Source organism: Marmota flaviventris, chromosome 11, assembly GCF_047511675.1.
Source record: "Marmota flaviventris isolate mMarFla1 chromosome 11, mMarFla1.hap1, whole genome shotgun sequence".
Classification (NCBI taxonomy): Eukaryota; Metazoa; Chordata; class Mammalia; order Rodentia; family Sciuridae; genus Marmota; species Marmota flaviventris.
This window is the reverse complement of record NC_092508.1, coordinates 2,190,654-2,218,248: the sequence shown is the minus strand read 5'-3', so window position 1 is coordinate 2,218,248 and position 27,595 is coordinate 2,190,654. Positions and strand designations below refer to the sequence as shown.

Here is a 27,595-nt window from a genome sequence, read left to right as displayed (position 1 = left end):
CCCGGCAGAACTCAGCGCCTTCCTTTGTCTGACTCTGACCCTCTGTGTGTCTGGGGACAGGTGTCCTTGATCATAAGCCAGTCCAGACCTGTGGAAGCCAGGGGTGAGAATGCAGTGAACTCACCAACTCCCGTCTTGACTGGAACCTGGAAGAGGTGCCTTCATGCCGACTCCCTGGCGGGAGCAGGAGAGGAGTCTCTCACCTTCTGCAGGGACCCTGTTGACTCTGCACTGGGGTAAAATGAAAGGCTTGCTCGGCGCCCCGGTCCCTGCCCCTGTGATGCTCAGAGAATGCTCAGGCCTGAGGAGAGGCTGGCCAGGCGCGGACCAGGCATCCTATGCGTGCCCTTCTCCAGGACCTGGTCGGGTCGGCTGTTTGCAGCCTCCTTCTCATGGAGTGAGTCACCAGCTGCGCCTCTCTAGGGGCTGGGGACCAACCCGGCTCTGCGTTCCCCACTTCCTTCAGATTCTTAGCCATAATCTAATTTCCGTTAGGCCTTGACTTCTTTCACACTCTGGGCAACATCTGACACATATTCTGGCAAGTTCTGGGACCATACTTGCCAAATGACCAAGTCCTTTTGAGAGTGATGCCTGACACATTTCTGGTGGGAGTGGCCAGAGGTGAGGGAGTCCCGCACACTCCAGGCCCCTCTTCTCGGCAGCCACCACAAACACACCGGCTCCGCTGATCTGCACGTCAGCCCCAGCTCCAGAGCACACAGGCCTTCTGCTGTGGAGACATCAAGAGACCAAGAGGTTAACAGCCCAGGGTCAGTCCCCACATCGGGCCTCCATGAATCAGAGCCGGCTGGGAGCAGGGGTGACTCAGAGCAGGGCTTTTTGTCTTTTGGCTGTGTGGATAAACAAAGCAGGAAAGTTTGAATGGGACGCCCTGCACACAGGAGGGAGGCGGGCTCCCAGCTCCAAGGGCGCCCACCGCACCCAGGGCAGGGCCCCTCTGGGGAGGGGAGAGGGAACAAAAGCTGGCCTCACTGGGTCCAAGCCGGCAGGACAGGGCAGAGAGGCTGGTGCCCAACGGGTGCTGCAGGCTGAGAAGATGGGGTGGGTAGTGTGCGGCCTCAGGTGCTCAGGGGAAGCCGACCACGGGGTCCCCCTGCGCTGTGGCCTGCCCAGGTCAGACTGCATGGATGGGGCAGGAACCACCCTGGGAAAGGCCCCTCCAGGATGCCCCCTTCCTTGAGCCTTGGGACCACTGAGGAGCAGAGGGCTCCTAAAGACAGGCACAGAGGTGTGAGGCTCCGGGGGCCTGGCTTCCCCCAGCTGGCCACAAGGTCCGGTGCACCCTGGTGGGGAGTGTTGGGGGAACCCGGTGAAGCGGCCCTTTTCTGCTGAGGGAAGTGTGCTGAGCAGCTGGACGTGAGGCTTGAGCATGGCAGGGCAGTGATTCACAGGAGGCCCCATGTCCCCAGCTACGTGCACAAAGCGGGCAATGGGAAGGGCAGGAAGGGACCCAGGCAGTCTCTGCCTTAGCCCATTGTCTAAAGGTGACACTCCCTTGATGTGGAGCACGGCCAGCCTCGATTGAGGCACGTTGCTGTCTCAAACATCAGATAGCCATCCCCAACGGGGCAGGGGGCTCCCCGAGGGATGCAGATAGGACAGGTCCCAGCCACCTGGCAGCATTTCCTGTACTTTTACCAATTACTTCCAGGTGGCCAGGCTTGCACACCGCCGGGTGGAGGCTGGTCCCGCATCCTGGCCTCTGCTGGGACCCACCTGGGCAGGACAAGCAGGCGTCAGCCCAGGCATGGGAGGTTCCCGGTCTAGAAATGGGCAGAGAACCCTCACCTCCCCTCTTGGCCTGGCGTCCCCTGATGCCTGCACACCGAGCCCTAGAGAAGCCTGGCGTGTCACAGGTGGTCTGCTGTTACCTGCTGTGGCAGTATGCCCTCCTAAAGCCCTCACTTCCCTCGATGGCAGGCCGTGGAAACGTGTGGTGTCAATAAAGGGGCAGATTTCCATCCCTCAGTTGGTAGAGGACACTTCCCACGGCGTATGTCACATCCGCGTTTGTGATCAAGATGTCCATCTCAGGCAGGGGACATCCCGTTTCCGCAGCATCCTGCAGAGCCCAGCAGGGCACAGACAGGCCTGGTCCCTGGGCCCCACTCTTGCTGTTCTCGGAATAGTCAGCCAGGGTCCCTGTCCACACGCCACTCTATCACTTAAGCCGTCAGTGCAGTACCATGAGTCACATGCCCTGGGTGTCGGGCGTTACCTGGGCCTGCCAAGTGCCTGCTCCCTTACCCCCTCTACCCTGCGTGGCCCTCGGCCCTCCTGCTCTGCCGCTCAGTGGCAGCTGAGGCCTGGCTTCCAGCTCTGTGGTGTGCTCCTGGGCCAGGAGCGTGTCTGCCCCCTGCACAGCTGCTCTCTGGAGCAGGAGCTGGCATGGGCAGGTGCCAGGGACGGAGGTGGGTGGGCAGACCCAAGGGCTTGCCACTCCAACATGACCGTCTGACGTTCCGTGTGTTTGAACTGCTGTGCCTCGGCAACACGGCCCCCCACCCCTCCTTCTGCACCCGCCTTTGGGGCTGCCTCCCGGGGCAGCCAGGTGCCATTCCTCCTGGTGACATTTGTGGTGGCCGTCCCCTGTTCCCTGGTCCCTAGAAATCCCCTAGTCACAGGTTGTCAGCCATGATGTCTGGTGGCCTCTCTGAGCACCATCAGGACCATGTCTTGGCCACACCCAGCATATCCTCTGTATGTGGGAGAATTCGTTGGGATGTGAAAATTCAGGGGTGGAGATCCCAGGGCCCTCTGTTCCCTACCAGTACACAAGGAGACCGCGCAGCATTCAGGATGAGAAAGCATGTCCTGCCTGATTTATAACTCCCTGGCTGCTTCCAAGGAGAGCACAAGAGAGGGCCTCCTCTTCCAAGGGGCCTTGCCCATTCTACACACCAGTGACCATGGGAGGGTGGAGCCTGCAGAGGTGGAGGACCGCAGTCCCTAAGTTTCTCTCTACGGGGCGGGGGGGCACAGTTGACCCAGCAGGGGGCAGTGTGTGGGGAGGTGAGACGTTTGGACCTGGGACAGCAGAGAGTGAGGCACTGTGGGAGGTGTGACATTATCTCCCCTGCCCCCTTTCTCACACAAGGTCCTCAGCCAAACACGGCTTCTCAGCCGGCTTTGTGCATTGGTGGCTTCCGGGCTGTGGGCCCCACTCTGGGCAGTGTGGGCTGAGGGAGAGGCTATGGAGGGAGCGGCCATGGCTGGGCACTCTTCCAGGCAGCAGAGTGCCCACCCGAGCCCTGCTTAGGCCTGGCACCAAAGGAGCCACCAGCTGATGTGCCTCTGAAGGTCAGCTGCGTGTGCCGAGGGTAGCCGAGTGTCCCACACAGGCCGGCCACCAGGCATAGGCTGCATGTGACCTCCCACAACCAGGAGCCAGAACGCAGTGCCCCATTCCTAAGGGTGAGCTGGGAGGGCAGGACAGAGGCTGTTAGCCTCCCCAAGGCCTGGCCGTCCTGAGAGGAAGACGCAGGGAAACCGGAAGGCAGGGCAGGGCCAGGTGGTGCCGGCACCAGAGGAGGCTCAGCAGAGGCTGCTGGGACACGGGGCCAGAGATGCTGGTCAGCATCAGAGGGCCGACCAGAGGAGACTGCGCAGGTGTGTGGAATGAGTGGGTGGTGGGAGAAACGGCCCGTGTGCAATGGAGTGCCCAGCCTGGGGAGATGGCCGGCATTCCTGAGTCACCAACGAAGACTGAGCCCCACGGACACCAGGCCCCAGGCCCCCTAGGGTCATCCGCCCAGTGCTGGGCTTCTTGCACACGTCTCTGCAGGCCCCCGTACCTTCTTGGGGTGGGGCTGGAGCTGGTGGCCTCTGGCCTCCAACCTTCCCACACCCAGAGTCACCCCATGGGCTCCGGTTCCCACTGGGCTTCCACCCATAGTCCGCAGTCGGGCAGGATTTGGAACCTAGAAGACACAAGCTGTCCTCTTTGCCATCTCCGTCACCACACCTAGGAGCACACTCCACCAGACCTGGATCTCCTCGACTGCACCCTGGGAAGCAGAGCCAAAGGGTGCCATCTGCCGGGTGGCCTTCAGGGAACACTGGCTGTGACTGTCTGTGGGGTGAGCCACGTTCTGAGGCTGGGGACCCTCCGGGATCACCCCCATGTACCCAGTCATCGCTGGAGGGCACTGCTGGTGGGGGAGGGAGGCCCACGCAGCACGGAGGGCACGTTCCCATGCTCAGCCAGGTGCAGCGCAAGGCTGGCAGCCATGACCCCACGTTCCAGCCAGGGGGCAGGTGATTGACGGCACTTTCTAGAGGCAGGACATGACCCAGAGGGGTCAACAGGCACCAGGCAGTGGACTGCGAGCCCGTCTGCACACAAGGACCCCAGGTGGTGCCTCTTTCCAGCCTGGAGTCTCCCGTGCTCAGGGAGGAGAAGGCTCACTGTCCTGCGTCCCAACCAGCTGTCTGATGTCCTATGACCCCAGTGGTTTGGGGGTGTCAGGGATAAAGAGGGAACAATCTCGGCAGCTCTACCTGGCCTTGGCTGAGTGATCAGGTGGGAGCGGCGCCCCTGGGGCTGGCCCTGAGGACTGAGTGGCCGAGTGGTAAGGAGGACCCTGTCACCTGCGGCAGTGGCTGCTATAGATGGGCACAGGGAAGATGGGCTTTGTTGTTTCCTTGCAGAGGACCCCACAGAGGGGGACACCAACCTGGGCCCGTCCAGAAGTGAGCCAGAGGGCACAGAGGAGTCCGTTCTGAGCGTGCGGGCATCTTAAGGAAGGGGCTTCACAAGGTGGCTGCCACGGGGACGGAGCTTCATACTTCCAAAAAGAACCATCGGGATCTCTTGATGAGACTTTCAGGGGACCGTAGGAGACGCCAAGCCTGGGAACTTCTGTGCCCCGAAGGCCGCACCAGCCTGAAGGGGCAGCCACGGAGCAGAGAAAGTGCGGCAGTCGCCGGTCTGGTCAGGGGTCCACACCCAGAATGTGGAAGGCCTCCAAGAATTCAACAACAAAACGGTCACCTGGATTGTAAAAATGGGCCAGACGCGTAAGACGATTCTGCACAGAAGGCAGCAGGCCCACGGCAAGAGGCTGGCTCGATCTCACTCCTCCCTAGAGAAATGCAAGCCGGAGCCCCTCTCCCCCTCAGGATGGCCACCATCAAAACCAGCAGAACTTGCCAGGCGTGGTGCACACCTGTGATCCCAGGGGCTCAGGAGGCTGAGGCAGGAGGATCGCGAGTTCAAAGCCAGCCTCAGCAAAAGCGAGGTGCTCAGCAACTCAGTGAGACCCTGTCTCTAAATAAAATACAAAATAGGGCTGGGGACGTGGCTCAGTGGTCAGGTGCCTCTGAGTTCAATTCCAGGTACACCCCCCCCCCAAAAAAAAAAAACCCCAGCAGAACAAACAGCTAGCGTCAGGGAGGAGGACCTGGCCCGGGAGCCCAGGAGTTCCCAGGACAGTGGCAGACACCCAGGTGCCGACTTCAGGAAAGCCCTGGCTGGCTGTTGGAGTGACAGGGAGGCGTCTGGCAGGGAGAAAAGGTCCCACAGACGCCAGTCCCTTTGGAAGACGCCAGGGTCACAGGCCTCCTCCACCTGCCTCTTCTTTTGCAAAGGAAGAACATTCAGTAACCAAATTGGACTCTCTGCGACCCAGAGAGGTGGGACCAGGGAGGAGTCGGTGCGAGACCAGGAGACCCACGGCAAGGGGTGGAGGGTGGCCCTTCAGATCGCCAGGCTCCGAACTCGATGGCACAGGACAGCATGAAGGGGTCCGCTTTGTACCCGAGCTGTGCTGCCTTGCACAGGGCGGTGTGGCTCCCTGAGTCCCTGCCCTCGCCCATCATTCGGGAGGATCGTGGCCTGAGTGAGTTCTGCGGGCTCAGAGTCCTGCCTTCCCACCAGCTGTTGCCCTCAGGATGCCGCGGCCAGGGGCAGATCTGCAGCAAACTGTGCTCTTCCTTGATGACATGGGGCCAGGCGTTCAGAAGGGCCGGCCCCTGGTTTTGAGCAGAAGCCCCGCAGTGTCCGCATTCCCAGGCTGGGCGGGGTGGGCTGGATGGCAGGCCAGGAAGCGCTCCCAGTCTCCAGAGCCAGACAGGGCCACCTCCTCACTGCTTGCTTTCTGGCACCGAGACGTCTCAGAACGTCCCGACAGGCCCACTTCCCAGACCTTCCAAAGACGAGTGGCCCGGGGCCCCGGTCTGCCCATCTGGGTGGCACCCCCAGGCTCAGGCCTAGGCCTTCTGCCCATGTGCACCTGGCTGGCCCTGTCCTCAGTGGGACACTGTGCATGTCCCCGGCTCCCTCCTGGGCCCCAGCGATCGCAGTGCCTCCCTCCTCCGCGCACCTGCACCCCCAGGCTTGCAACCCCTGTACCTGGGACTGTGTGCCCACCACTCCTAGCCCCATCTCACCAATCCTGAGTGATCTGCCTTCCAGTTCATGGGGACTGGACAGCTCCTGGATGTTTTTTTTAAATTATAAAATACACATAACATTAAATTTTGCCGCAGTCCGGCTGGGCAAAATAACCGGGAGGTGACAAGCAACTTGAAGGGTGAAGCGGGAACTGCTTTGTTGCGGGACAGCAGAGGTATATATACCTAACTGATGACACCCAGCTGGACTCAATCAGCATCATCCAGACACAGCAGTCAGCCAATAAGGAACCCCTCCATCTTAATGGCTTGGTGGCGTGGCCTCACAAATCACTCCTCCTGGCAAACCGCCAGGCGCCATCTTGACTTGATTCGCGGCCCCCAACACAATTTGCCATCCTGGCCACTCTGGTGCCCACGCCCACGGCACTGGGTACACCACACTGGTGCAGCCGTCACCACCATGGTTGCCAGAACTTCCGCAGTGGGCTCCCCCCGGGGGCACCCGTCCTCATCCAGGTCTGTGGATGACTAAACGTAGGATGCATGATGAGGAGAACCAGATGCAGCCGGTCGAGGAGGCACTGGTCGGAGGCCTTGGGAGAACAAGGGCACGTGTTCAGCTTGAATCCGTTTTTTCTCTTGCCACCAGAAGACTCGGAACCACACAGAAAGCGTGGAATACGTTCACTGACATTCCTGGCTCTTGCGTGGCTTGATCCAACAGGGCAGCACTTCTGGTCAGTCACCTTCTGGGGCCACAGAGGGCACAGCTCTGCTGTTCTGCTGGGCATGAGACGTGATGGACACTTGGCCTCTCAAGGAGCCCAGACAGCAGAAGAGAGGGAAGGTCCAGCAGAGGAGAAGACAGCTTCCGAGACTCCTGTGCAGTGCTGCCCGCTGGGATAGACGCATTACTGTGCTTCCAGCAGCTCCCTCTCTGGGGGCATGGATTTGGCCAAAACATCAAAGAAGAGGAAATTTGAAAGTATATGTGACTCTGGCCAAGCCTCCTATACAGGGGTCCCTGTTACTCTGTTTCCCACGTGGCTGCAACAGGCTGTTTGTGTGGAAGTGTGCACAGCTCCGGCACCTTGTACCAGGGCCACCCTCCAGGGGGCTGGAAGTTCACCAAGACAGAGGAGCTGAGAAAATGCTATGAGCTGTGGATCCCTGATGAGGTCACAGGCGTGCCACCATCAGACCAGAAAAATGCCACGAGGCCCATCCATCACTTGGCTGAGTTTCTGGGACTCACAGGTCTCTGCGTCTTTCTCCCCCATACTGGAGTCCCCCAAATAAGTGAATAGATGAAAAGGTTACCTCACAAATCCTTGGCAGAGAGCCCTGGGATAGCACCACCCTGTCCTGAGCCATAGTTTACTTCAGAAGATTCCGATGCAAGAGGAAAAATAAATAAAGTCAGTGGGGGGGCAGCTGCTCATGGGCTCAGTTGCAGGGAGCCCTGGGATACGGGAGCCAGGCCGGGTTCAAGTCCTCAGCCACACACCAGCTGCAGGCAGAAGGAACATCTGTGGAGTGGATAGCTGTGCTGGCTCGAGACCCTCTGAGCCCTTGGGGAGGTGTGTGCAGAAGGCCAGGGGCCATGGGGATTTGGTGACAGGGAGCCCCCAGAGTGGAATCAAGTCAGCAGAAGGCAGGTCTGTGGTGGCCCTGGGGACCTCAGCCACTCGTCACTCTCCTTACTTACTCCTAGGCGGTTCAGGACCGGGATGCACAAAGCCTGGGAGAGCTGATGGCCAAAAGGCTTCAAGAAGGGCATCCAACGGACGTCCAGCTCAGGCCTGCATCTGACGGAAGCCCCTCTCCTCTCCAGGGCTCATTCACCTGACCACTGGCTGTCAGCTGAGGGTGCAGCAGTGGGAGAGACCAGGACCTTCTGAACCGACCGAAACCAGATCGGGAAGACTGCAAACCTGGGCAAGGATCTGTCCCCGCAAGCTGCTAACGCCCGCCCAGGATAGAACAATCATCTCACTGGGAGTGTAGACAAATCCTAGATATAAGAAAAATAAATCCAGCAATATTTGAATAGAATAAGTAACCACGAACAAGAAGGGTGTATTTATGGAAATAAGGAGAGTCTAACATTCAGATACCTTCACTGGTTTTGGACACTCTTCGGCAATGTTTATTAATAGCATTCGAGTTGTTCATGTTCCTAAGTGATGGCAATTTTTAAAAGACTCTCACATACACAAGCAATAACTTACTAGTCTATGTAATGAAATAAACATAAAGATATGTGCCACCTTATATACATTAATGAGAAATTGGAGACATCTCTGACCCTCTCTCAGCCGGGGAATCAATCCACAGGATGCATTTTGAATGAGTACCTGTACTCGCAGTGAGGCTGTTGGGGACACATATCTTTGTGTCATTTCCTAGGCCCCAAATCACATATTTAATGAAAATGTCCAATTCAACAAGGTTATGCTCCGGTGTGTGTGGAGGCCTGTCCTGGGCAGCAGACCTCTCAGGGCGTTCACAAGGGACGGAGGTTGGGGGGGGGGCTGCAGAGACCGCCCTCCAGAGCACCAGAGTAAGCTCCTGGGGGTCGAGCTGGGAGCAGACGGGAGATGGGACGAGATGAGCTCGGAGCTCAGGGGGACCTCTTGTTTGTCATCGCAGGGACTAGGTAAAGGGGACAGTACGCCGGGGTGGGGAGGGGGCAGATTATGCATATTATAATTTTGAAAAGGCTGGTGCTCAGCAGACCCAGGCAAAGTCAGGTTGTTAACGAGCTGGGGTTCTCCGTTGGCTGGTAGACCACCGTGGCCAGCCCTCAGGTCGCCCACCCCTGCTGCCCCCATCCCTGGTCCACCATCCAGGATGGGTGAGTCAGGTCTTGGCCTCCGTGTGGGCCTGGTCCCTCTGTCGGAGCTGTTGCTAGCCTGCACCTTCCCTGCAGGCCTCCAGTCCAGAGCTAAATAGCCACAGAGCAGAAGCCTCAGACAATCACAGGGACGAGCCTGCAGCTCCTCAGCCAGCCCAGCAGGGCCTCTGAGCTCATTCAGGCCATGGGAATCCGCAGACCCGCTCAGTGTCCTGGGTCCTGGTGATGGTCAGAGACCAGCCGGCGGGGCTGGGGTCACTCCTGGCCCTCCCTGTTGAGCTCTGACCCAGCACAGGAGCAGGATGGGCTTACCTTTTTCCCACTGTGATGCGGGGTCTACTCCTTCAGTGGATGATGCAGAATGAGCACATTTCAGGATAGCCACTGCACGCATTTCCTTCTGAGACACAGATGCTGGAGAATGGGGAAGAGGTTCGCATATTGAACTCACCAAACCAGGGCACAGGAGCGTATAGCCAAGGCCAGAAGGCCCAATAACAAAAAATGAGACCACAGTTAGAAACAGGAGATCTGAGTCTGTAATGTCAGGTTGCAGCGTGTGCTTCGTGCAGAGGAGGACTGCAGACATGGAGGGCAAGAGGAGTCTCGTCCCACGGGGTGGAGGTGGTCTCCTGGCTGTGTCCCCACTGAGACTGCCCCTCTATAGTGGACTGACCTTGCCTTACCCTGCCGCAGGCACCCTGGAGAGGCTCAGGGTCAGAACCCTCTTGTGAGGTCAGTGACCTGGCCCTGTTGGATGGAGTGCCAGTGGAGGGGTGGAACTAGCCGCACTGTCAGTGAGGGTGGCCCCTGCCCTTCTCCCCAGGCCTGTCCCTCGTATTCTCCAAGGTGCCGATTATGGGTGCCCTTACCCCCTGGACTTGCTTTACGTGATGAGCAGATGGCCATTCTGTCCGGCACACGTGTGCACACGTGCCCTCCCTTCCCAGCACTTCTGAGCACTCTGTGGGGCTGCTGCTCCTTGGAAGGCTGTGCGTTCGGAAGGCTGTGGGGTTTTCTAAAATGCCCCTTCCTCCCTGCCCTGCTCCAGCAGCCTCAACCCAACGTGCCCATCAGGAAGGCGGGTGCAACAGCCACACGGCCTGCAGTGCCTGGTGCAGATGGGGATCAGGAAGGGCTTGCTAGAGAGGCAGCTCTCATAGTTGGAAGGGCGGAAATAGCTACCGGAGGGTCAGTGAGTGCCGGTAGACAGCCCTGGCTGACCGCTGCTTGTCCAGTGGAGGCAGGGCTGGCTCTCTTCCTCCTGGACCCCCAACACTTCTGCACTCTGGCTCATTTACACCCATGTCCTCAGTCTGCCTGGTGCAGGCAGCCGCTCCACAGTGAGGGTTCCAGGCAGGGCTTCTCCAGTGGGGTTTGGAGGACGCTGCTCATCTGGAGAGGAGCAGGCAGGGCTGGGGGCTGGGGTCTCTGCCCAGCTCAGCTCAGCAACCCTAGGTCCTTAGGCCTGAGCAGGCCCGTGGTGCTGTCCCACACATCCCGTGTAGGGAAGTGTCTCTGGGAGGAGCCACCTGGCGTTGAGCTGGCAACACTGGGCATGGTGGGCTGCAGGGAGCAGGTGCCATCCTCCGGTGCCACGCTCCCCGGCCAGTGAGCCCTGGGCCTCACAGCGGCTCCACGGCGAGCTGCTGACTCTCCACTCTCTGTCTCCCACACTCCCCCACCTCCTCTCATGGAGGGTGCTCGCAGTGAGTCAGGATTTAAGTCAGGGCCTCTGGCTCCTGGGCCCTGTCCCTGCTCCAAGCCCCACTCTGTCCCCTTCTTGGGGGCTCTTTTCCTTCCTTTCTCAGCAGCAGCAGCATGGGTCCTTGTCCTGGGGACACCGTCCTGTGGACATGGCTGTGTACATTTCCCGCTGGTGCGGGCCCTTCTCTGGCCCTGGGGCAGGGGCGGCCTGCGCTGACCGGCCTTCTCAGCACCTCGCAGGCTGCTAACACGGAGGTGGCTGGAAAACACATCAGTAGGTTTTCCACTTTGATGCTTCGGGGCCGACAGAATGCCAGCACCTGGTGTCCTTGCCCGTGCCAGGTCCCCTCCCTACAGAGCAGCCCTCGGAAGCGAGTGTGAACCTCATCTGGGGGTTGACGCTCATGCCCTTGAAGCACCCTCTTGCCTGGATGCCAGCGACACTCAATGTCCCCTCCGTGCCCTGGCCTCCCAACCAGGAGTGACGACCTGTAGAAACACTTCCCCAAGGGAAGACACATCGTTGCAGCTTAGAGATCAGTTTTGTTCCGTGATGAGGGATTCACTAGGAGCCAAACTATCTGGAGCACCAGTGCTGAGAACTCTAAATTAGAAAGTTCTCCAAGAACAAACTTGTCTCTTTTCTTTTCTTTTTTTTTTAATAAAATGGAATGATCCTTTGGAGTTGATCTTCCTGGGAGCCGGGGCACTGAGGCTGAGGAGCAGGCCAGGTTTCCTGGCCCAGCGCACCCAGGACAGGGGAGATGGGGTGCCAGGGTCCAGGGCGCCGACTCCAAGTCCTAGGGGTTCACAGGCTCCTGACAGCAATCCTTCTGCTTTGGATGGGATGGGCAGGCACGTTCCTTTCAGGACCCTTTCCCCAGGTTCTCTCTCTCTCTCTCTCTCTCTCTCTCTCTCTCTCTCTCTCTATATATATATATATATATATATATATATATATTTTTTTTTTTTTTTTTTTTTTTTTGCTAATTTTTGTAGAAATCTGAGAAAGGCCTTAGTGTTCTGAGTCTTCATTTCCTTTTTCTTTATGGCGCTGAGCACAAAACCTGAAGTTTCCTGCCTGCCAGGCGAGTGCTCTGCCACTGAGCTACACCCACCTCCTCTTGCCACTGTGGTATTCCCTAGGGGACTTTGAAGCACTTGGAGGAGGCCAGAGTATGAGCACGGTCCTTGTTTTTCTGCTTGGACGGGGCTGGTGGTGACTCTCCCTCCACTGGAGGCCACCCTCGTGGCCTGACATCTCTCTGGGAGTGCAGGACCCCTGTACAGTGGAGCCGCAGAGCCCCAGCCTCGCACACGGGGGTGTGCACATGACTCATTTTTAAAATTCTCTGCTGATTTAAAATCCACTTGCACTCACTTCTGCAGCTGCACGTCCCTGAGGAGCTGAGCTGGTTTACTTGACATTAAACAGGAAAAATAGGGAGAGAGAGAAAACAGAGAGGGAGAGGGACAGGAGATGGCCCGAGACCAGGCTTTATCACTCCCCGTCCTTCAGTTCCAACAGAAAGAGAAGGACTGGGATTTTGAAGGAGATCAGGGAAAGCACTTAGCATTCAAGCAAAAGAATTTTCTAGAATCCTGGCCAGGGAGGAGCTCTGAGCACACAGAGGGAGTTGGATAAAATGCATTCCCAGCTCCAAGGGCGTTGAGAGGACCCTGGGGAGAGGCCGTTGATTCTGTGCCTTGCCGGGGAGGGAGCTGCAGGCTCTGCTCTGGTCCCAGCTGGAGGATGGGCATGACTGTGATGTCTGCTCCTGCCTCCGCAGACTTCAGTGACTGATGGCGATAAGGCTGCTCGGGTGGGCGGGCAAAGCACAGGGCTCTGGTTTCAGCCCACCAGCCTCCTCTGGTGTTTATCTCAACCCCCAGCACCCCCCCCACCCCCAGGAATCTCTCCATCCCCTCCCCCAGGCTCTGAGTGCTCCCGCTGCCCTGCACTTTGGGGGAAGACAAGGGCTCACTCCACTCCGGCTGTTCTTGGGAACACATTTGTGCGGTGACTGTGTCTGGACTCCCCACGAGTGCGTGCCTGCCTCTCCCTTGGGTTCCAGAATGCAGGGCCCTGAGCACGAGACCCACAGGCAGGCCTCCCTGCCTCCACCTGGAGACATGAGGCCCCCCAGCAGCAGGTGACAGAGGGGAGCTGGGAGGGCTGAGTGCTCCTCCGGGATGTCCAGCTAAGCGCGGGAAGATTCTAGGTCTGGACTGATCTGTGAGCAGACTCAGATGTGGTCCCTGGCGCAGGCCTCCAGGCAGGACCTGCTGCAAAGGTCAGGGCTGTAGGAGGGCCTCTTACTGCTGGTGAGGGTTGAGTTGAAGGGTCCAGTTCTGCCCGTCCCACTGCCCAGCACACCTTTCTCTAGCCAGCTGCTCATGGCTCCCAAGGGAAGATTCCAGTGCTGACCGGCATGTGCCATTCACTCTTCCCAAGCCACTGGCCACCAAGCGAGTCCAGCTGTCCTGGGTGGCAAGCCTAACAGGGAGGCTGGGCCTTGCCAGGGAAGCTGCCTCCCCACGGAAGAAACCAGCTCTCTCCTGAACCCGCAGAACCGCTCTGTGTTTCAGGGCCTGTGGAGACCTTCTGACATCCGAGTCCCAGGCTGCTAGTGACATTATTGCCCAAGTGCTGTGGACACGGGAGGCCCGGCTCTGCTCAGCACCAAGTCTGCCTTCGACGCAGCAGTGAAAACACTGAGACTCAAAGTGGACGATTTTGGGGAAAAGCTATTTTTTCCCACATCATTTTGGTTCATTAAAAAGTTTCATCTATGAAACTTGAATGGAACCACCATTTGACCCAGCTATCCCACTCCTCAGTTTCTACCCAAAGGGCTTAAAGACAGAATACTACAGGAACACAGCCATATGGATGTTTATAGCAGCACAACTCACAATAGCTAAACTGTGGAGCCAACCTAGACGCCCTTCAGTAGGTGAATGGATCGGGAAACTGTGGTGTATATACACAATGGAATGTTACTCAGCAATAAAAGAGAATAAAATCATGGCATTTGCAGGTAAATGGATGGAGTTGGAGAATCTCATGCTAAGTGAAGCAAGCCAATCCCCAAAACCAAAGGCTGAATGTTTTCTTTGATATGAGGATGCTGACTCATAATGGTGATTGGGGGGCGCATGGGAGGAATGGAGGAACTTTAGATAGGACAAAGGGGAGGGAGGGGAAAGGGGGGGCAGGGGGATAGGAATGATGGTGGAATGAGTTAGACATCATTACCCTAAGTACATGTATGAAGACACGAATGGTGTGAAAATACTTTGTGTACAAACAGTGACTTGAAAAATTGTGCTCTATTTGTGTAATATGAAATGGATTGCATTCTGCCATCATGTATAACAAATTAGAATAAATACATAGTTTAATTTTAAAAAGTGGGAAAAAAAGATAACTGGGTGGGTGCACTACCTGGTTTCCATAGTAACGTCCTTGGGTGTTCGAGGCTCTGTGTTTACATGAACCTGGACCTTATCTCAGTTAGCTAGCACCCAGGGTGAAAGGAACACTGGTTAGAGTGTAGTCACTGGTGGTGGGTAATATGTGATCTTTTTTGGGTTAATAAAGATGACGACAGAGAGGGGTAGGCATCCTTTGGTCTTCCATCCTTCTTTCTGTCTGCACCTTCAAAAACAAAAAGTTTCATTTATGGGTTTCTAATCCATGGTACAAAGCTTGAGGGAGAATTCAAATTCATCTCGAAGATGTTAGTGGTTGCAATGTTTTAAAGATGAGCGCACACCTAAGTGATAGTCCCTATCCTGATTATGAGCTCACCTTACCCAAAATCTGAGCGGGTACTTCTGGGCAGCCTTCTGGAAACTCAGGGATGGTGGGTGCCTGGGAGACTCCAAGCCACCATCTTGGTGTGGCAGAAATTCACTTCAAGGAGAGCGGAGATGAGAGTGCGGCCTCTGTCCAGTGGGGCGGCCCAGGGAGGCCAGCATTATAGTAAGAACATGCTTGAACGCCTTGTGATAACTCAGGCAGAGAGGCCCTGAGGACGGCAGTGACGGCCTCCCCGTTGGTGTGTCTTGGAGTTGTGTTGTGGGTGCAGAAGGGGCATCTGCACCAGAGCCTGAGCCCATCACCTGGACCCTGCGGCTCCCTCCAGCCCCGTGAGCCCCCCAAGCCTTGGTGCCCAGGAACCCTCCAAGTGAATGACACTAGCACCAGCTGTTCTGAGCACGAGGTGGCCCATCCCTCTCCCCAGGCAGAGCCCACACTCCCTCTTCCACACCACTATCTCATCTCAATAAAGCACAGTCGTGATTTAATGAGTCCCACACCATTGTTATCTATTTAAGATGTCTAAATGTCACCTTGTTGTCTGTTTTGCCCTTATTGTGATTTTAACAAATATTTTTGGTAAGTTCAGTTCTTTCACAGGCTCACTCATATCCTGATATCCACACCTCTCTCCCTAATGCTCGGACTTCCCCAGCCATGATTCTGCTACATTAATTTTCTGGAATGGAATCTTGGCATTTGGCAGAGATCATTGTAATTAAATCACCAGACAGTTTCTCAAATTCCATCTATAAATTACTTTTTTTGTTTGTTTTAGACAATCCTTTGTTTAAAACTCTTGCTTTGGCACTTGGGCAGACTCCATGGCACACCCCTAAGTTGAGTCTCTTCTTCTAACTCCTGGGAATCACTGTGGTTAGGCAGGACCTGGTGGCTAGTTGCAGCCAACGGACTTTGAGAGGAAGTGACCTCAGTCCTTCCCAGTTACGTATGGAAGAACCACTGTGCACCATTGTGGTCTCTCTTCTGTCATCCTTGGTGCCTGGAAAGACAAGGAGTTCTGAATAGTGCCACCATAAGACCACGGAGGTTGGGAGCCTGAGTCCCTTTATGACATGAGGACCAGAGCCCCTGACAACCTGAAGGAGCCAGTGGTAGATGACGGTGGCATCAAGCCGCTGAGACTCAGCTTGTTGTTGCAGTGGAGCCTGCCCTGCCCTGACTAAAGGCTTCTGTACTGTGTCTTGTGGGGTCCTGGAAAGCTTGTGCAGGTGGACTTTGCTTTGTGAAATGAGTATTTTCTGGGGAAAGTTGTTTGAAACAAGTCACTTAATATTGACATTAAAGGAGCTCAGTTTCCAAAGGCACTTTTCACTAAAGCTTTTACAAATTCTAAGACTTTTTCAAGGTGTAGTCATGACTTCCCTTGTTTGTTTGTCAAACGTAAGTCTCTGAATATCAGATTTCCTTAAAGTGACTTGCACTAGAAAGTTGAAAGGTTCAGATCATTTTGCACTTTCCCTAACTGTGATTTGGATCTTTACCTTCGGTTCAGGCTCCATTTGCTTATTTTCGGAGTCCTCGTCCACTAGGGTTTTGTTGGGTTCTCTTCTCTCTACTGACTTTCATCCTTTTTATTTGATTGCAGGGTAGAGTTTTGTTTTAAAGTGAATCCAACCTGGATTCTTTAAAGCTACACCAAACATCTGCATTGCATCTATTTATTGACCAAGCTTGATTAAAGAGGACCGAGAGGGGAAGGTGGTTTCTGGATCAGGGGTCTAAAGTAGATGCCTGCATTCACTTACAGACGCGGACGATGAAGCCGTTTTGCATATCCATGGGTCTGTCTTGACAAACTGAGTCACCGTCGGGTGTTAAGGCAGAGGACGACTCTCAACTAAGTGCATTAAAAATGGGCAGCTAAGGGAGGAACGATTCCCACGGAAGGAGTAACAGCCTTGGATCTGTGGAAATGTTACAGATATCTGCAGCGTTAGCTTGCTAGTTCAAGGCTTGTTTTACATCCTAGATCCTCACTCTGCCGTCCTTCATATGAACCTAGTCACTTCTGACCCCCCAACCCCGGGATACTGTCACAGTCCATGGAAGATGCTCTCACACGTCCCACCCGGGCTTCCTGGGCTGCTCTCCAGAGGGGAGAAACTGGAGGGTCTTCAGGTGGTCCAGATGCTCTTGTGGGCGTCCAGTGTTCTCCCCGGGCACCTCTCACCTCCCGCCTCCCGGGGCTGCCGCCAGCTCTGTCGTGCAAAGTCTCCGTCTCCTGGCTCTCAGGCTGGTGGCCCTCCCTGGAGTCCTGGATCCAGCAGAGACACTGTGGTGGCCCGTGGAGATGAGCAGCCCGGTCTGCCTGGACTGACTCAGGTTCCTGCACTCACACCGGCTTCCGGACGGTGGGCTTCACACACAGCACGAGTGTGAAGTCCCCACCCCAACCTCGAGTTCAGGAGGTCAGGATTCAGTAACAGACAAAGGAGGAGAGATGCTGTGTGTATGGGCACACGCACACACGCTCTGCCTACATATGGCCTGCGAACGCGGTGCGTTTGTGCATACAGGGCCCACACACATGCATACACATACACATGTGTGTACAGTGTGTGTTCCGCAGCTGTGAATTCTACCAACCTAGGATTGAAAACATTTGAAAAAACACTTTTATCTGTCCTGAACGTATACAGACCTTTCCTTTATAATTATTCCTGAAACAAAACAAAACAAAAAATATGACGACTGTTCGTGCAGTGTGTGCACACACCCTGTGGTCACCCAGGGGCAGCTGGGGGTTTTGAATATACAGATGCCCAATGCACAGGGACACCAGACACACCTGAGCCCCTGCCTATCTGCTCTTGGAGAGACCAACTCTCTGTCCCTGTTTCCTGGTCCCAGAGCAGCGACGTGCACACTCTGTGTGTAACATGTTCACTGTAGGGTGGCTGCGTCTCTAGGGACACTCCAGGTGGATGTCTGCCTTTAGGTTGCTTAAGTTGTTTGACTGCAGTGAAGGGTCACAGAAAATTCCAGTGAAGGTAGCATGTGGGACATGGAGTGGCCGTCAGTCCCTGGGGCCCGTGGCCTCACCTGTTGTTGATGGCTCTGAGGCTCACGGGCACTTGGAAGTCTTCTCAACAGGAAGTGAGCACTGCCATGTGTCAGGTGACCCTGCTGCAGGGCAGGTGGTACTGGCCACATTGCAGACGAGGATAGGTTGCAGAGGAGACATGGCCAGTGTGAAACCTGCCTGCTCTGGAGGGCACAGGCATGCAAGAGTGGACAGCAGCCTCCTGGGAGGCTGGCCCAGCCAGCCTGGCCTTCACAGAGGGAGTGCCGCCCTCCTGGGCTCACTGTGGCGGCAGCCTTGTGGCAGCATAGAGCTGCCCCTGCCCAGCCCAGAGCCGCTCTCCTGCGCAGGAAGTGAGTGTATGCACAGTTTCCAGGGTGGCTACTTGTACCTGGTTCATTTGGAAGAAAAAAAACAAAAAAAGACTGCTGGGTGAAATCGACGTGGGTGAAGTCACTTCTGTCAAAGTCTGGCATTTGGTAGGTTGCCTGTTTTATTGAGAATCAATCTGGGGAAGCAAAAGCTGGCACTAGTGATGGCCAGTTCACTGTCAGTTGCATCGTTCCTCACAGAGGGCAGGTGGCCTCAGACCCTCTTTCTCACTCAGTGTCCCATGGCGGTGTGCGGAGCGCCTGGACACCTGGTTCCACCTCCTGGCTGGTTGTCCCTCCACTCTGTGCCAGGGCAGCTCACTGCCTCGCAGAGCCTGGGTGCCCTGTTCCATGAGCCTGTGGAGCGCCTTCAGCCAGACCCCACGGACGCTGGGCCCAGCACGCCATCTGCCAGCCACCGGAGTGCCAACAGGGGGCGCTGCCCACCAGCCCTCCCTCCTGACTCCCACCTGCCTCCCCGCACCCACGGCCCTCAGTAGCCACATCCTCTGGTTCTTTCACGGCAGGAAGCGCAGGGCTGGGGATGAGCCTGCCGTTGCAGTCCCGGGCCTCGAAGCAGATCATGGGGAGCAGTTACCCACTCCTGGGAGGTCACAGGGCCCTCACCAGCCTGTCTCGGGCCCTCGGCTGAACGAATGCCAAGCTCCACGTGGCCCCCCCGGGGTCTTGTCATTGCCCCAGAGGGCTGCTCCGTGTCAGACCACCCAGCTGGCCAAGCCCCACCTCTCACCACGCGGCATCTAGCTGACCAGCTCTCCACCTCCTGGGCCACTGAGGGACCCACCCCTGGGTCTTTCCCTCCTGACCCAGGTTTTCCCTGGGCTGCAGACCTGGTCACACTTCACACGGCCTCCCTTCACACGGCGTGCCCATCTCTGGCCCCTTTCCAGACTGACCTCTCCCTAACCCTGCATCCTCCGATCCCTGTGGCCTGCCCAGCCTCCCCTCTCTGCCTGTGCGCCCCCTGGGTGTCCACAGTCTTGATGCTTGATCCTTGATTTGTTGAAGAGCTCCTCAAACCCCAGAAACCAACTGCCACCTTCCCTGGACTCTTGTCATGGGCCTTTCCATACCTGTCCCAGACCTCGCCACCCCTGCTGCCATCACTTATGTCGTGACATGCACGTGTGTGTCGCGGCGAGAGCCTGGGGCGCTGCGGCACTCTTACTAGACCACCACTGGACACTGACTACGGTTTCCCTTGGTCTGTGGCGCTGTCTGTCCCCATGTGAGCGGGGCTGGTTGAGGACAGGGCCCGGCTGCAGTTGTGTCTGCATGTCACTGTCCCCGGGGCGCCTGTCTCCAGCCTCCCGCAGGCTCTCTCGAGCACCTGGCTCTCCAGGTCTGCACTTTCCTTTTGAAGACAGGGACCAGGTGAGCCCTGGTTTGGGCTCCTGTGTCGAGTGCTGTGGATACCCATAGGGCTTCCACCCAGGGTTGATTCTGCACCTGCCCCGTGGCCGGGGGCCCTGGTCTCTCCAACTCTGAAGTAACGTCACTTGACTGGATGGTCTCTGGAGGAGTGTTTGCACCACCGACCTTAAATCACCTGCAGGGGGCCCCCCAACTTGTGGGTCTGCTTGGGAACTGCCTTGGGAACCCTGGGGAAGTCCTCCTGGTGTGGGGGCCCTAGGAACAGGGAGAGGTCAGGACCCTCTCAGCCTGTCCCTGGCTCACCAGCCCTGCCATTTCTGAAGCTCGGGAGGGCCCCTTGCAGCCTTCCCATGGTCACGAGGGGAAATGCAAAGTCCTCCTAAGCAGGAGGCTGGACCGGTCAGCGTGTGTGGTGTTATGGTTTGGAGGTAAGGTGTCCCCAAAGCTCACATGTGAGACCATGCCAGAAGGTTCAGAGGATCAACGACTGGGTTACGAGAACCTTAACCCAGTCAGTGAGCTAACTGATCAGTTAACTGATGGGATTAACTGGTGGCTGAGGGCAGGTGGGGTGTGGATGGAGGTGGGCACTAGGGACCCAGACCGCTGAAACCCTGAGCCCCCAAATAAATTTTTCCTCCTCCACAATTGTTCTGGCTGGGTCTTTTAGTCACAGCAGCAAAAAAGCTGAGTGATATACCTGGCCACTCTGTGTGGCTCTCACTGGAAAGGACGGGCCAGCCTTGGGAGCCTTGGGGCTTCGGGGCTGGGGGCTGGCGGGCATCTCTCCAAGGCCAAGACAAAGGCCCAGAGCAGAGGCAAGCTGCCCTCTGCCCTGGCGGCCTGCAGGCTGGCTTCTCCTCACCAGATAGGCCATTCCAAACATCGGCCTGCGTCCCCAGAGCCAAGCCCCGGGAGAGGGACAGCTGCTTCCAGTTGGCCCGGAGGTCTGTCTTCCCTGAAGAAGCTCTGCCGATGGTCCGGCTCTGGGCCACTCGGGGTGGTCGGCACCAGCCAGTGCCACAGATGCAGCCCTTCCCAGCAGGACTCCTTTCTCACACATGGCCAGCAAGCCAGGGTGGACGCATGCGTCACGGAGCCAGAGAGAGGGACAGGGATGGGGAAGACGGCTACAACTGCCTGCCCAGCTTCACCCTGAGCCCAGCTGAGAAGTCCCCCCAGTGGTGTCCAGAAGCACTGGGATGTCGTGGGTGTAGAGGGCTCAGGGGGCCCAGGCAACGTCAGCCTCAGGGAGCACAAATGGGACACTGTCCCCAGGAACACACGGGGCTGCACCAGTGTCAGAGCTGCAGGTCCCCAGCCACTGGTACTGGAGAGCCCCGAGGTCAGCGAGTGCTGCAGAGAGCAGGCGGTGTCTGGCGCATCTCTCCGCATGGCTGAGAGGTGCTGGGAGTCTGCTGGTGCCCTGGGAGCTTTATGGGTGCAGGGGGAGGTGAACTCTCACCCACCCAGTTATTCCTGGTCCGGCCTGACTCTCCAAGGGGAAGGGGGCCCACACCTCCCCATAGGCACAGAGGGCAGCTCCCGGGTCTTCAGTCTGGCCCTGTGTGCAGGGCGCCGTGGCCAGCGTGTGGACTCCTCACACTCGCTGGCCTAACAAGAAGCACATGGCTGTGGCTCCCATTTGGCTCTTTGAAAAAAGGGCCCAAGAGCCTGCAAAGGGACCCCAGAGGGTCCTGCAGAGCAGCAGGTTGATAGAGTGCTTCAACAGCCCTTTAAAGGGTAGGGACCCCCAGGCGAGGGGTCAGGGGCCCAGGCACAGCCTTCCAAAGAAATGATATAAAAACAAATTAATCTGAGAAGTCCCGTTGCGCCTGGATCTGTTTGCCTGGGAGAGAACAGTCTGCCTTTGTCCCTTCCTCCTGGCCTTGCCATCATCCCCTGGTAATGGTCACATCTCACCCTCCTCCTGGGGAAGGTAAGGGGTCCACAGCAGAGGCCCACCTGCAGTGGGGTGCCCCATACATCCCTGCTCCCCAAGTCCCCAGCTTCAGAAGCCGATTACTGCACAGTGTGTAGTCCTCCTCATGGGGTCGGGGTCCCTAGCTCTGCTTGCCATGTGACTGCCTGTCCTACTGTCCCCGGGCAGGTTGGTGGGACTGGAGGGAACCTCAGCTTTATCCAGGAGTGGACCCATCCCAGCACCCCACGGGGGGCTGGACCTCTGGCTCCTCACTTGCCAGGGCCCCCGCACCCACTGAGGCCTCCCAGGCTGCTGAGTGAGCGACCCTGCCCACCCAGCCCCGGTGCTCCCTGCAGCCTGCGCTGGGCAGAGCTGGCCACGAGGCTCCATGGTCTCCTCTGACAGTGAGAACCTCGTTTCCTCCTTTCTGCACAAGGCGTTTGTCCAAAGGCTGCGTGGGGTGCGGCTCTGGGCTGGGGAGGGCCGGCTCTAGCTGGCAGCAGGCGTGGCTGCCCACAGCTGGCCCACACTCGCCCAGGGGAGTCTTTGAAGCCCTCAGCCAAGTGGGAATGACGCTCCCCAGGCCTCTCTGCACCAGTGGCTGGGGACCAGCGAGGGTTAGGGGACCTGCTGCTCTGACACTGGCGCAGTCGCTGGCCCCTGACACCTGCCTGTTCAGGTGGGTGGTCAGTGGGGTGTGGCCAGCAAGGTCCATTATGTGTGGGCCTGCCCCCAGGCCCTCCTGCCCCCTGAGGCTGTCCCAAAGGGTCCCAGGGCTCCTTGCCTGGACTGTCAAGGCCTCAGCATCAGGGCCCACGGTGAGGCCAGGGTCACCCAGGGAGCAGCACCAGGCCCACATTCTTGCTCCTGCCTTGGCTGTAAGCAGCGTGTGACATGGGACCTCCCAGCCTGTTTCCTTCTCTGAGCAGGGCTGAGGCTGCAGGGTGTGGCTGGTAACTGGCATCTCCGCCAGCGCCTTCTGCCTAGGAGGCCTCGAGCTCCCCTGGATGCGTGCAGGTGCTGGCCCAGGTCAGGCAAGGGCAGGGAAGGGCCCTGCTGATGGGCTCCCTGGTCCTGCTGCTGCTGCTGGTCACACCTTCCCCACGGCAGGACCTGGCAGAGCATGTGACTCAGTCTGTTCTGAAGGATGCAGATAGCCCAGGCCTGGGTGTGCTGAGACACAGCTCTCTGCAGGTGGTGGCTGGGGAGGGCTCCTGGGTTCCTGGGGGGTCCCCGCTGGTGCTCTTCCTCCTTCCTCTCTGCACAGGTGGGGGCCAGTGCTCTGTCCACCAGCTGAGAGTAGGCGTCCTACTGGCCCAGCCTTACAGGCTACTCTTGCAGCCTGTGTCCCCCTTTGGGGTGGCTAGGGGGAGGGGCTGGACTGACAGAGCCCGGGAGGTCCCTGCAGCCCTCCACTGCCCAGGCTTGGTCAGCCGCACCTCATTACTTGGGAGCCCATGGTCAGGTGGTCCAGCAGCCCCTCCCTCCCAGTGGCCTCCCCCATGGTGACTGCTGGGTTCTTTGACAGACCTTTTGCTTGCCCCTCTTCAAGCACAAGCACCGGGGTCAGAAGGCAGGGGGTGCCCTGCCTGTGCCCTCCAGTGTCCTGTGGGCACCAGCACAGCCGGCCCCCTCCCTGCTGTGGGTCATCCTCTCTGACCCCCGGTCCCCTGCTGGGTCTGCGAGGTCTCGGGAGCCAGGGTGCTGCACTCCAGGTGGACGGGCCTCTCCTCTGTGGTTCGTCTCCCAGCACTTGCTGAGCACCTGCGTGTGCCAGGCGCTGACTGAGGCCACAGGAAGCAGCTGGGGAAGAAGCACCCTGCCCTCCAGCTCCCTGGTGGTGCCAGCCAGGACCCAAGGTTTCCACGGGACACAGCGACTGGCCCTCACTGCACCCCGCAGAAGGTGCTGTCGTTACCCCCAGTCGCGTTTCAGACGAGGAGGCTGAGACCCGGAGAAGCCAGGCACTTTCCCTCGGCCCTGGCCAGCCTGCAGGCCTGTGCACCAGCTCCTGTCTTACCAAGACTGGGGGCTGCTCTTGGGGTCCAACAGGTGTGCCTGGCCCTCCTGGCAGCAGATCCCAGGGTGCTCACCTCTGCCTTCCTGTAGCTCAGATTTCTTGGTCACCTGGAATCGATTCTTTAAAACGGTGGCTTGATTTGCTGATGTCTCTTAGGACGCTGGTGTTTAGACCCTCTGGCGATGCCTGTCCTTTGTCCTGGGGCCACCTGGCAGCAGTTGGTGCTGGTGTTTCATGGGGGAGTCTGTATGGTAGGGAAGGGGACAGGGGGTTGTTCCCAGCAGGTGCTGTCTGATGCCCTGTCGCCACCCGGGGCCGTGATCTTTGTGGGACGTGCGCCCTCCGCCACCTGGCTGGCCAGTTTATCTGGCGGTTGATGCTCCTGGTTTCTGCCTCTCCCTGGGTTTGGGTGACTGGACACCACAGGAATTGAGAGAACCGCGCACAGGTGGGACTGGCTGGCTCAGGTCTTGCTGGTTTTCCTTCCCCATGGTGTGACCTGGGCCAACTTGGGGGATGGGGATCCATGATGTGCCCGGCGGGGCCTGGGCCCAGGGCTTTTTGCTTCCCCACTTCCTGCTCTCACGTGGTCTGTGGTTTCCCTGCTGGACACGTGCCCGTCTTGCTGTGGAGGTAGTTGGGTGTCTGTGGCCCTGGCAGTGGCTCAGCTGCGTCCTGTTTTGACGGGCATCTTCCACCAGCGTTTCCTCAGGGTGCCCGGTGCCCCTCCACATGGTGAGTTCCCCCATGTGCCTGCTCTTGGCACAGGAGGACGCCAGGGTGGCCCCGCATTTCCATCAGCACCAGGGACATCCTGGGGTCATTGTTTGGTGGATGGGGGCACCTGTGGAAGCCATCACAAGTCAGGATGCTCTCGCTTCTTTCTCTGAAGTCCTGTAGGAGGTTTGCCTCATTCCAAGAATCCAGAAATTTCCTTGTGATGTGGCTCAGTTTTCCTTCCAGAAAACTTCCCCTTTAATAGGAAGACGCACTCTTTCTGGAACCTGGGACGCCCCGTGCTCTCTGCCCTGGTGGCCTCTGCCCGCTCTGAGTGCTGGGAGACCCCGTGAGGGTCTGACCACGAGGCTTGCTCCCAGGCTGGTCTGTGGGGGGTGCTTCTGTGCTCAGGAGACCTTCCATTTTCTGTGCCTGTCTCTTCCGAGAGTCGGCCCTTGGCTTCCACTTGGTCCTCCTCCGTGGGAGCAGCCTCGGCACCTCGTCCTCACGTCCCCCGAGGAGACTGCAGTGTGAGGGCTGGTCCTCCTTCCCCGGGGAAGGGCAGGGCACCGAAGGCCTCCTGGAGGACAGTGCTCATGGGATGCCTTAGAGGGAAGAAGACAGGCCAGGCGAGACGGGGAAGGCCACCAAGACCCTGCAGGCCACGTGGCTTCAGCTTCTCCATCGGTCTGCACAGAGTCCCTCCAGCCTGGCACTGCCCAGCCCCAGAGGACTGCGATCCCAGGAGTGGAGGGGACGTCTGCTGCAGGTAGTGGGGCCACAGAGGGCCAGGCAGAGCGGCAGGGCAGCACTGTTGGAGGAAACCGGGCAACTCCAGGCCCCGAGACGGCCAGGCCTCTCCTCCTCCCGCCAGGAGTTGAGAAGCAGGTAGAGGTGGAGTGGCATCCAGGGTGTCTGTGGGGCGGGCACTGAGGTGACAGTCACACCCCACAGTCTGTGGTCAGCTCCCGCCTCCTGCCCTTCCTCAGGCTGCAGCTTGTGTGTGTGTGTTTCTGTGTGTGTGTGTGCACGCGCGTGCACGCTTTGCCCTTCTCTCCCTTTGCAGAGTCCTGCTGGTGCCTCCTTTAGTCAAGCATCTGCTCTGCACTCTAGCTGTTGACACTTTCCCTACCTGCTCGACTTCTCTGATTCATTTTGACTTTTTTTCACATTCAGTGCAAAATAGATGGACAATGTATGTTGGAGAGATGGATGGATGGATGTTTACATGGAGGTGTGTTTGGATGGATGGATGATAGATGGGTGCATGGATGAGTTTGCATGTGTGGAAGGATGGATGGAGGATGGAGGATGGGAGGGAGGGAAAGATGGAGGGAGGGAAAGATGGAGTGAGGGATATTTGGTTGCATGTGTCAAAGGATGGATGGATGCACAGATGGATGGAGGGGGATGGATGGAGGGATGGAGGGAGGGAAGGAGGGATGGATGGAGGATGGAGGGAGGGATAGAGGGAGGGATGGAGGGAGGGAGGGAGGGAGGGATGGAGGGAAGGAGGAAGGGAGGGAGGAATGGAGGGAGGGATGGAGGGATGGAGGATGGAGGGAGGGATGGAGGGAGGGAGGGATGGCTGCATGGACCTGTGGCAGCATGTGTGGAAGGATGGATGGGTGGTGGGTGAGCAGATGGGAAGGACAGGCAGGGTAAAGCCTCAGCGGGGGGTGGATGGAGGGCTTCATGACAAAGCTCCTCCTCCTAAAGCCCTGTCCCACTTTCTGGAGACTCTTCATTGGCGTCTCATCTTTGGTTGTTCCCTGGGATATAGAGTTGAGCAAGACCCTTGCAGCTTCTTTGTGCCCGTGCTCTGGTGGGGGACAGGGGATTGAAGGTGCCCTCTCGGTCCAGCTGCTGCTCTGTGCTCCTTCCACCACCCCTCCCGGGCCAGGCAGGCAGAGGCGGAGCGAGCTGTGTGCAGGATGCTGCCCTCGGCTCAGGTGGCGTTTCGGTGCAGGAGGCAGACTTGAGCCCAGATGTTTCACATTTGTTGCAGAGAATGCCGTCCATGTCAGGAGACGTGGCCAGGGTCAGGGTGACATCGAGGGGGCCAGGCTCTCGGTCAGGAAGACTAATGAACCTGCCTGAGCCTGGGCCCCGCGGGCACATGAAGCAAACCCACCACTGGTTGGAGACAGCCCCTGTCATTTCTGGCTTTTCATGGATGATACTGTATTTCCCCTTGGAGAGCTGGCTCGGCTCATATATCAAAAGCTGATGTAATTATTTCCTCCCACTGAGGAAGGCTTCCATTTAGCTCTCTCCAACCCCCCCCCCCCTTATTAATTATCTAATTACAACCACATTCTCCAAAAGAGAGCAGCCTTTGACTCTCTGCCCAGGACCACTTAAAAAGGCTCAAATATTTGGAGTGCTCTGAACTTGAAAAAAAGAAGTGTGTGTGTGTGTGCACATGCACACGTGTGTGCACACATGTGTGCACTAAGTGTGCGTATGTGCATGTGTGTTTGCATGTGCATGTGTGTGCAAGTGTGTGTGCGAGTGTGTGTCTATGCACATGAGTTTTAGGGAAAACCTCTCAGCCTTGTCAGACCTCTGTCTTGATTCAGTAGGGAAACGGCACCTGGGAGCCTGTGAAAGTCCCCAGCAGAGCTCAGGTACCCTGGAGGACAAGGCCATAACTCTGGATCAGGGTACAGTGACCTGGAAGGGTGTGTGCTGACACTCAGCAACACGTGGCAGTCAGACATGACCTTGGCCACAGCCACAGCCTGGGGCGGGTGCTGGGTGGGCTGGGCTCGTGCGCCGTGGCTTCAGCCTTCACCTGGAGCACATTCCCAGCACGCTCAAGGGTCCCCGCACAGCTGTGTCGGGGCGCCCCTCCTGCCCCCTGTGCTCCTCACACTGTGGCTCGACTGTGGGCCTACAGCAGCTCACCCGCTGAAGTCTGTGCAGTCCGTCATCTTGCCAGCACATCTTCAGTGAGCAGGGGGCGGGTGCAGGTAAAGGCCTCAGGGTCCTGGATTCCGGGTCGTCCCTCTGCCTGGGTCCCCTCTCCTTGGGGCCCACCATTCCGTCACAAGCACACTCAAAGCAGACCTTCGCTGTGGAGCACAGGTGTTGTGTCTGTGTGTGCACATGTGTGAAGGGTGGGTGTGGAGCATGTGACATGGCCTTGTCCCTGGCTGGTTTCCCACCTGCTGCCCATGCAGCTGGGGAGAGAAGCTCCTGCAGCTCCCCAGAGGGGTCCTCACCAGGACGCTCAGGGACCCGCGGGCATGAAGCAAGTCAGGCCCTGCTCACTGCGACTGGCCCTGTGCATGTTTAAAGACCAGTTGTGGCACGAGGGGACTTTGTGGTGATGGAAGAGTCGGGTGT

At 57.8% G+C, this 27,595-nt stretch overlaps 1 protein-coding gene across 1 annotated transcript in view; it reads left to right on the top strand.

Moving 5' to 3' along the window:
• Positions 1-27,595, top strand: part of Twist2 (twist family bHLH transcription factor 2) — a 42,175-nt gene that overhangs the window by 13,422 nt on the left and 1,158 nt on the right. The gene's annotated exons all lie outside the window — the stretch shown is intronic.